Source organism: Myotis lucifugus, unplaced genomic scaffold (genome assembly GCF_000147115.1).
Source record: "Myotis lucifugus unplaced genomic scaffold, Myoluc2.0 scaffold_763, whole genome shotgun sequence".
NCBI lineage: Eukaryota > Metazoa > Chordata > Mammalia > Chiroptera > Vespertilionidae > Myotis > Myotis lucifugus.
Genome location: NW_005871811.1, coordinates 97,561 through 106,701, shown reverse-complemented (window position 1 = coordinate 106,701; position 9,141 = coordinate 97,561). Strand labels below are relative to the sequence as shown.

Sequence of the window (9,141 nt, the reverse complement as noted above, 5' to 3'; positions counted from 1 at the left end):
GGTGTGAGATGGCACCTCATTGTTGTTTTGATTTGTATGACACGGATGATTAGTGACTTTGAGCATGTTTTCATATGTCTCTTGGCTTTTTGAATGTCATCCTTTGAAAAGTGTCTATTTAGGTCCCTTGCCCATTTTTTATTGGATTGTTTATCTTCCTTTTGTTAAGTTGCATGAGTTCCCTATAAATGTTGGAGATTAAACCCTTATCAGTGATAACATTGGCAAATATGTTCTCCCATGCAGTGGGCTTTCTTGTTGTTTTGTTGATGGTTTCTTTTGCTGTGCAGAAGCTTTTTATTTTGATGTAGTCCCATTTGTTTATTTTCTCTTTAGTTTCCAATGCCCTAGGAGCTGTATCGGTGAAGAAATTGCTTCAGCATATGTCTGAGATTTTGTTGCCTTTGGATTCTTCTAGTATTTTTATGGTTTCCTGTCATACATTTAAGTTCTTTATCCATTTTGAGTTTATTTTTGTGTGTGGTGTAAGTTGGTGGTTTAATTTCATTTTTTTGCATGTATCTGTCCAATTTTCCCAACACCATTTTTTTATTTTATTTTAGGGTCATAGACTTTACTCCAAATTCCGAAAAGGTCCTTGCCATGGTATCCTGACAATTTTGGCAACGTTTCCATAAAATCCTTGTAAGGCTGCAGCCTCTTCTGGAATTCCTCCTATTTCAAAGTCTCGCTCTCTAGTTCTTGAAAATGAGGGCAGTTCCTGAAAGGCAGGAATAGCAACCGATCTTCCACAAGAGGGACTGTGTGCACTGGGATGGGCTGGCAGGGCAGGTTGGGATTCCAGAGGCTAATACCTCGGGGGGAAACAGGGCTGCAAGGTTTGTCGTGGCACTCATCAACGTCCGGTCAATGTCTGTGCTGTGAACATAAACCTGTTGATGTTTATAGGACTCATTCAAGAAGTTTCCATATCTTTTCCTTATATACTCTCAAAGTTCATAATGCTGCTCCATGCCCAACTGAATGAGTTGGCCAAATTCTTGTGCCCAGGAGGTTTCTTTAATGGGATCATTAGGAAAGGTTTCAATGGGACTCCGGTCTCCATGCCTAAAATCCAGTGTCACAAACTTCAGCTCCTTAGCTCCCACACCTGGGTCCGGCCAGAAGGAAAGCAGGAGCAAGAAGCTAAGGCTGGCTGCCCTCACCAGCAGGCACCGGGCAGCTGTCATGCTGGGCAGAGCTGCTGCTGGCAGGACCTAGGAGGTGCAACTTCCCCTGCAAAAGCCATTAAAGGGGAAGCTATTTAATCAAGAATTAAAAGAGAAGGAGGAGCTAACACCATTTATTGAAGAGACTATCTTGACTGCATTGTATGTTCTTGCCTCCTTTGTCAAATATTAATTGAGCATATTGGTTCGGGTTGATTTCTGGGCTCTCTATTCTATTCCATTGATCTATATGTCTGTTATTGTGCCAGTACCAGGCAGTTTTGAGAACAGTGGCTTTGTAATACAGCTTGATATCTGGTATTGAGATCCCACCTACTTTGTTCTTTCTCAGGATCACTGCAGCTATTCGGGGTCGTTTTTTATTCCAGATGAATTTTTGGAGAGTTCGTTCTAGGTCTGTGAAATATGCCATTGGTATTTTAATGGGAAGTGCGTTGATTTTATAGATTGCTTTGGGTAGTATGGACATTTTAATGATGTTGATTCTACCAATCCAAGAACATGTTTATGTCTTCCTCAATCTCTTTTTTCAACGTCCTGTAGTTTTCTGGGTAGAGGTCTTTCACCTCTTTAGTTAAGTTTATTCCTAGGTATCTTAATTTTTTTTGGTGCGATGGTAAATGGGATTATTTTTAGTCTCTCTTTCTGTGAGTTCACTATTGATGTATAGAAATGCCATAGATTTCTTGGCGTTAATTTTGTATCCTGCTACATTGCCAAATTCATTTATTAAGTCTAATAGTTTTTTTAAGGAGTCTTTAGGGTTTTTTATGTATAATATCATGTCATCTGCAAATAAGGACAGTTTTACTTCTTCTTTTCCAATTTGGATGCCTTTTATTTCTTCTTCTTGTCTAATTGCAATGGCTAATACTTCCAGTACTATGTCGAACAGGAGTGGTGAGAGGGGGCATCTGGGGCTGCATTCTTGAGTTTAGTGAGTCCTGAGTTTAGTCAGTCCAGTAGTTCTGAGTGTCCCCTGCTGGCCCTGAGCGCCCCCTAGTGTCCTAGCGCCCCTTGCAGCCCAGCCCTGCTGCCTCCCTCAGGGAGGTTTGTGTCTGTGCTCACACTGACTTCCCCTCATTGTGTGTCTTGCACAGTAATACACAGCCATATCCTCGGCTGTCAGGCTGTTCATTTGCAGATACAGCATGTTCTTGGTGTTGTCCCTGGAGATGGTGAATCGGACCTTGGCAGTGTTGGCATAGTATGTTCTACCACCATTACCAGTAATGAGTGAGACCCACTCCAGCCCCTTGCATGGAGCCTGGCAGACCCAGCCCATCCAGTAGCTACTGAAGGTGTATCCTGAGGCTGCACAGGAGAGTCTCAGAAACCTGCCAGGCTGCACCAAGCCTCCCCCAGACTCCACCAGCTGCACCTCACACTGGACACCTGCAAACACAGAGACACAAGGTGGACTTAGAATCACACGGAAGCAAAAACAGGCACAGGCACAGGTCTCAGTGCTCCCCTCTCCTGAGAATGACCTTGAAAAATGATCAGAAGGAAGATGCAGATGTCACCAAGTCCATGGTGGAGCCGCTGGGGTCCTGTGTCCCCAGCATGCGTGGCAGGGCCTTCTTTTCTGAGCAGGAGGAGAGCCCCATTTGCATGAGGTCGGGATATAAGGGTGCAGCTGGGACCCTGGGCTGCATGGCTGACCTTGTTATCCTCGGGGCGACCCCAGATGGGAAAGGACTCAAGGATGCTGGCCACAAGGTTTCCTGTCCTGACCCACCCTCCCTCCCTCCTTTCCTGAGACCCAGTCACACTGACCCTATTCCTTTGGGGGCAGCTTCCAGGATTGAGAGTCCTCCATCCTTGAGGTTTTGATGAGGACCCAGGGGTGCGTGGATGGGATTTCCTCTCCCTCTCCTTCACCCGCCGTGAGCCATGTTGCCTTTCTGGGGGTTGGGAATAAGAACTTGCATTGGATGATGCTTTAATTTTGAGACTGAAAGATTCTCTTTGTTGTTTTTCCCATTCAGATCTTCCACAAAACTCGAGGGTGTACATGTGACACGGCAGGAGAGGCCGGGTGGATGCTGTGGCCACAGCCTCAGTGTGTAAACTGCTGTCCCTGTCACAGCTTGTAACTGCCTTTCCAAAACCACAGATTTCACTTAACTTCCCTTCTGTTCATGTGCAAAGGTCCTGTTTTCCCATCCTCTCAAATTGGGAGAAGTTCTGTCATTTACAAATGGAGCCCTGGCTGGTGTTGCCCAGTGGCTTATACATTGGCCGGGGCATCACATGGTCTCAGGTTCAATTTCCAGTCAAGGTTGCCGGTTCACTCCTGGCCCCAGTCAGGGTCATTGAGGAAGCAACCAATGCATGTGCCTCTCTCACTTCAATGTTTCTCTCCCTCCCCCCCAACCCCCCACCCCCGCTCCTCTCTTCCATTCTCTCTCTGAAAAGTAATTGAAAAAATATCCTTGGATGAGAATAAAAAAATAAAAAAATTAACACGTTGGCTTTTGGAGGCAAAACCCTGGGTAAAAATTGAGGCACCGAGTCATCCTTGGGGGCAGGTGAGCCCCTCCCTTCTCCGTGGCAGAGGGGCCACCTGCAGGTCAGTCCTCAGCTCTTCTTTTGGGGGCAGCCCCGTCCCACAGCCTCTCCCTCTGCCCCATGCAGCACAGGCCCCGGCCAGTTCAGCTGGACTCGCTGGGGGTGAGACCCCCACTCCCCCCACTCGCTTTGCCCCAAGAGGAGACCATGCCCACCCCAGGTCTGAGCGAGGTCACCTACCCCAAAACCAGGGGGCCGAGTGCTGGTTCCAGAGGGAAACCACGGCCCTGGTGTGGAGAGGGGAGACCTGCCCTGTGGACACATTATGAGCCCATTGCACAGCTGCACTAAGCAAGGCTCATCCATGAACTGCATTAGCCGCCCACACCGTGCTGATGGATGAGGTGTGCAGGGCGGCTGCCTCATCCCAAATCCCTGCTCTCTGCTCAGCCTCAGACCCAGCTCGCACCTTCCCAGGCTGCTGGTTCAGAGACGCTGGGTCCTGTTTAAAAGAAACACAGAGATGAGGGGTTTTCTGGGCTGAGAGGAGGAGGGGGTGGGAGTCAGTGTGCAATGGGGGCTGGGCTTCTCCGGGCTGCAATCAAAATGCTGTGGAAGTGGGCACAGGAGGTGATGGCCGCTCAGCACAGCAAAAGTGCCACACGCCAGTGTAAGGTCTGGGGCTGGGAAAATAGGGTCTCTCCTGATCCCACCAGCTGAGTTGGACAAAACAACCCAGAACTGCCGAGCCACATCCTGCTGGACAATAGCTGCCATCCTGGGACCCACCAAAGCATCCTGTTGTGCTGATGGCCAGTAAATAACCACCGGAGACTTCTCAAGATGGCCAGGGTGCAGCTGCACCAACTTCCCGCTCATCAATCACCCGCCACAAGCTACCTCAGATAAGCCTCATTGGTCCAACAGCAGCATAAAAAATCTCTGCCAGGCATAGGCGGGTGTGACTCCCCCGGCCTGCACCCCCAGACCGTGGGACCTCACCCGAGAGCTTCCAATAAACGCGATATTTCGCTCTTACCCTGCTTGTCTTGGTCAATTTATTGGCTTTGGTCAGATTAAATCTTACATCTCAGATTAAACCTTACATTAAACCTAACAGCCACTGACTGTGTACTTTGTGGAAGAAACAAGGTAGACACATGCCCAGGGACTGACAGTCACCTTTCAGGGTGATCTGGTCAGAACCCCCTAACTGGGCCATTACGGGGGAGTTAGCCCCAGGCCTTAACTTTTTAGTAAAAGGCTTCTCTTTGCCTAAAGCCAGTCCTGCCCATAGTTCTTGAGCATCAAGGTCAATACTCCTTTAAAAGAAGCCCTAACTGCCCTCAGGAGAGCACTCTTGTTAAGTGCCTGTGATCCAACCCCCGCCTGCTTCCTCCCAACTCCATGCAGCCTTCCTTCCCTCCTCCTCAATCCCAAACGTGTCAGAGAAGCTGTGAGAGCAACTCTGACACTGGCATTCTCAGGGGCATCTGAGATCCTGTTTCCTTGCCACTCTCCTAGATTTGGCTCAGATCAACTCTTAAAAACTCTCCACAGGTTTGGACGTGCGTATGTCAACTACGTCAATGTGGTTCACTTACATTGTGGGTTTTATGCCAATTCAGCCACCAAGGAGAACCTGTAAATGTGTCACAGCTGTAGACGGGCACAGCTGGTGAGGCCTCATTCCTAAGGAAGGGAACCTGATGTCCATGACAACCAACAGCAAATTTGTTTTCCCTCCAACACACGGGAACTCTTTAGACCTCATCCTGCCACGGTAGCACGTTTTTAATAATTGTGTGCACTTCCCTCTCCACACGGCAAAGAAGCAGGTATGAACGTATGTTGTAAATAAAGAAAAAACAACATATTAATGAAAGAAAGGTCCAAAAATGGAGAGAATGTTTTACAAGCTTTTATTAGAGCCAGACTAACAACTGTTGGGGAGCAAGACCTCAAGTGCATGGAGAACAACCATTTGCAGTTGTGTTTGTGCATTTGAAGTTAAGGCGGGAAGGTGAGGAAGGTGACACGGAGGAGGGAGAGAGCGAAGCAGGGACTGGGTGACAGGACAGTTACCAGGAGGTGCTCTCCTGAGGGTGGTCATGCTGATGTCAAAGGTGTGTTAACCCAGATGCACAGGAGCAATGTACAGGGTTGCTCAAGGGAAAGATGAGCCTTTTAGCAAAGAAGTTATAGGCCTGGGGTGGGCCCATCCCCAGGACTGCCAAGGTTGGAATGTGTGATCAGAGCCTCCTGGGAGGTTCCTTTCAGTCCCTGGATTATGTCAGAATAAAGACAGAGCCCCTTTTATGATCATAAATACAATCCCTAAACCTAGACATAGAATAGGGCTTTCTGTGAGCTCTGTTGCTCGGAGCAAAACTATTTTAAGACAGAGCAGGAAATGTTATCTTTGCTTAACTCTGCATCTGCTCCTGGTCCTGGGCCTGTATTGGTCCTCAGCGCCCCCTGGTGTTCTCGAAGCTCCCTGCAGCCCATCCCTGCTGTCTCCCTCTGGGAGGTTTGTGTCTGGGCTCACACTGACTTCCCCTCACTGTGTTGTGTTGTCTTACACAGTAATACACCGCTGTGTCCTCGGTGGTCATAGACCTCAGCTGCAGGGAGAACTGGTTTTTGGACGTGTTTGGGTCGATGACTAACCGACTTTGGAGAGATGGCGCGTACTCTCTGTACCACTTGGAACTGAAGTAGGTCCTTCCCAGCCACTGGAGCCCTTTCCCTGGGGGCTGCCGGACCCAGAAACACTGTCCCCAGAGATGGCACAGGTGAGGGACAGGGTCTGCGACAGGGTCTGCGAGGGCTGCACCACTGAGGAGCCCGACTCCTGCAGCTGCACCTGGGACAGGACACCTGGGACAGAAGGAAGCAACAAGGTTCATCAGTCCACGTCTCTGTGAACACGGCTGCGAACCCCCACATACCCAGACACTGACCCCAGGGGAGCCCCAGCACGGGAAGGAAGACGAGGAAGGAGACAGCCATGTCCCTGGGTCAGCCAGACTCAGCAGGCTCTGCAGCCCCAGTGGAAGCTGTATTTACACAGGAAGCCACGCCTGGCATTTGCCTGAGCATCGCTCTCTGATATAAGGCCCCGGGTGTGCACGGCCCACTGAGGCACAGACCCAGTTCTGCAGCCAGATTTCTCCAGAGCCAGGTCCTTGGGCAAGTGGGACCCAAGGCAGGGGCCACAGACAAGGGTGCTCATACATGGGCCTGTGGGTGTGGGTGTTGTGGACCTAACCCCAATTCCAGAGCCTGTTCACCCACATTAATTGATTGGACTTCATTCATTCATTCATTCATTCCACCAGCACTGTGGGCCATTGACACACCAGCATCCCTCTCGGTAACAAGGACAAATCATTGAAGAGACAGAGGCCCTGCCACCTGTGTTCTGGGGTCAAATGCCAGGTGCTTGTGGCTTAGACACACACCATGTGGCCCCCAGAGCTGGGCAGCTGGGGATCCCGGGAGCAGAGGGCACAGGTGAGTGCATCCTCAGACCAGGGGACCCACAGGGGAAGGACATAGTCCTGGGCTTGCATTTTGCCTCCTGATGAGGTGCCTCACGCTGGGCACAGGGAGTGTGGCCTGAAGACCTGCCCTAGGGGTTCCCAGGGCCCAGGGGCTGCTTTGGGAACTGGTTGTGGATCCTGGTGGGCGGGGTCTGGGATGTGACCCGCAGGGGCCGCCCCAGTGCCTCCTGTTTTCTCCTCAAGGTGCACGGGGCCCGCAGAGAGGAAGCATCTTTTCTATTGTCGTGATTATTCACATGGGAAATCCTAAAGAATCTGGAAAACAGACCCGGACACGACTTGATATATAGGCACCAACCAGCGGGAAAATGCATCTGGAAAGAAAAACAACAACCACCACCCCCTGCAGGGAAAAACACAGAGAGAAAGCACCTAAGGATCAACCTCAAACCTGACCCCCAGGCTCTGCCCACGGAAAGTGATAACACATGGTCAGGAGCCCTGACGTGGGTGTGACCCAGAGAAACAACACGCTTTTTCAGCAAAAGGCTTCACACCATGTCCACACCCACCGTGTGAGGCCACTGTCATTCTTTATTCAAAAACTGAGCTGTGTCTGAGCTCCATCATCATTCCTAGGGGAACATGCACACAGTCCTCCCTGGGCTTGGTACTAAGACAGGGTTTCGTCTTATAATTTCTTGCCTTTTTTTAAAATAAGATTCCTTTATTTATGTATTTAGTTTTGTTCATCCTCACCCAAAGATATTTTCCCACTTATTTTTAGACAAAGTGGAAGGGAGCGAGCAAGGCAGAGAGTTATTGGGGCACATTGAGTAGTTGCCTCCTGCAGGCACGGATCCAGGTTGCAACTGAGGCCCGTGCCCTTGATAGGAATTGAACCAGGGCTCATGCTCTATGCACTGAGCCCCACGGGCTAGAGGCCCTCCCACCATGTCTGGTTAACACTGTGAGGCCCCAGCACAGTATGCAGGCAGCCAGGGTCCTGCCAGATGGACCAACAGACTTGGGGTTTGTCAGTGTTGCTGGGAGGATGGAGAGGCCCCCAGAAGGGCAGCCCCAGGTGCCAGGGTACAGGGGTGCATTGGGAGCTGGGCTGGAACCTCTCTCCAGAGAATTAATGAGGAAGAACCACTCAGACCCCCTCTCCTGCAGGCTGATGCTGGGCTTCGCTGTGGGGGACCCACCTGAAGCCATTTGGTCAGGCCCCATGAGGTTGAGGGAAACACGAACCTAAATTAGGGAAAAGTCAGTTTTCCCAGGTGCCAGGATAGAGCACCTTCAACATGCATGTAAGTTTCAATGTCAGTTTAAAAGCTCACTGAGCACCTTCCCAGCTTTACACCCCAGTGTGTTTTCTGAGGACCTTGGAATGATCTCTGAAGTGTGACCACTAGGGGCACCCTCTCCCCACTTCTGTGGGAGGCAGGGGGCAGCCAGACTTCAGGGGGCTCCTGGCTCCCAGGTGCAAACCTACTTCCTGTCCTAAAGAGGCTGGAGGTCTCATGTTCCCTGGGATCAGGTCAATGAGCAAACACATGTGGCCCCTCCAGTCACCAGGGGATTTAGGGTGAACTCTGGGTGACAAGTGGTGCTGCCAAGTTCCTCCTGAGGCTGCACCTCTGTGAAAAGCTGTGTTTCTGTGGATGGTTTCCCACAAGAACTCAGTTCCGTCCCCTTTTCTGCTGCTTTGACAACCCCCCCACAGGCAACACCACTGCAGTTATGATAAGCCTCCAAATAGATCCATTTTTGTGTATTGAGCGGTGATTTTGATGTCGATTCCTTTGATTTTTCTTCATATATAACTATGTCACGCATCAGTAGGGACACCTGGTATCTCCATTCACATTTGAATGTCTATGCATCTTTCTTGTCTTATTTCACTTGTTAAACGTCAAGTACAATGT

At 50.0% G+C, this 9,141-nt stretch overlaps 1 pseudogene; it reads right to left on the bottom strand.

The window, feature by feature from the left end:
• Nucleotides 1-549: 549 nt before the first annotated feature.
• LOC102425220 lies at nucleotides 550-1,258 on the bottom strand (annotated as a pseudogene).
• Between the last annotated feature and the right edge of the window lie 7,883 nt (nucleotides 1,259-9,141).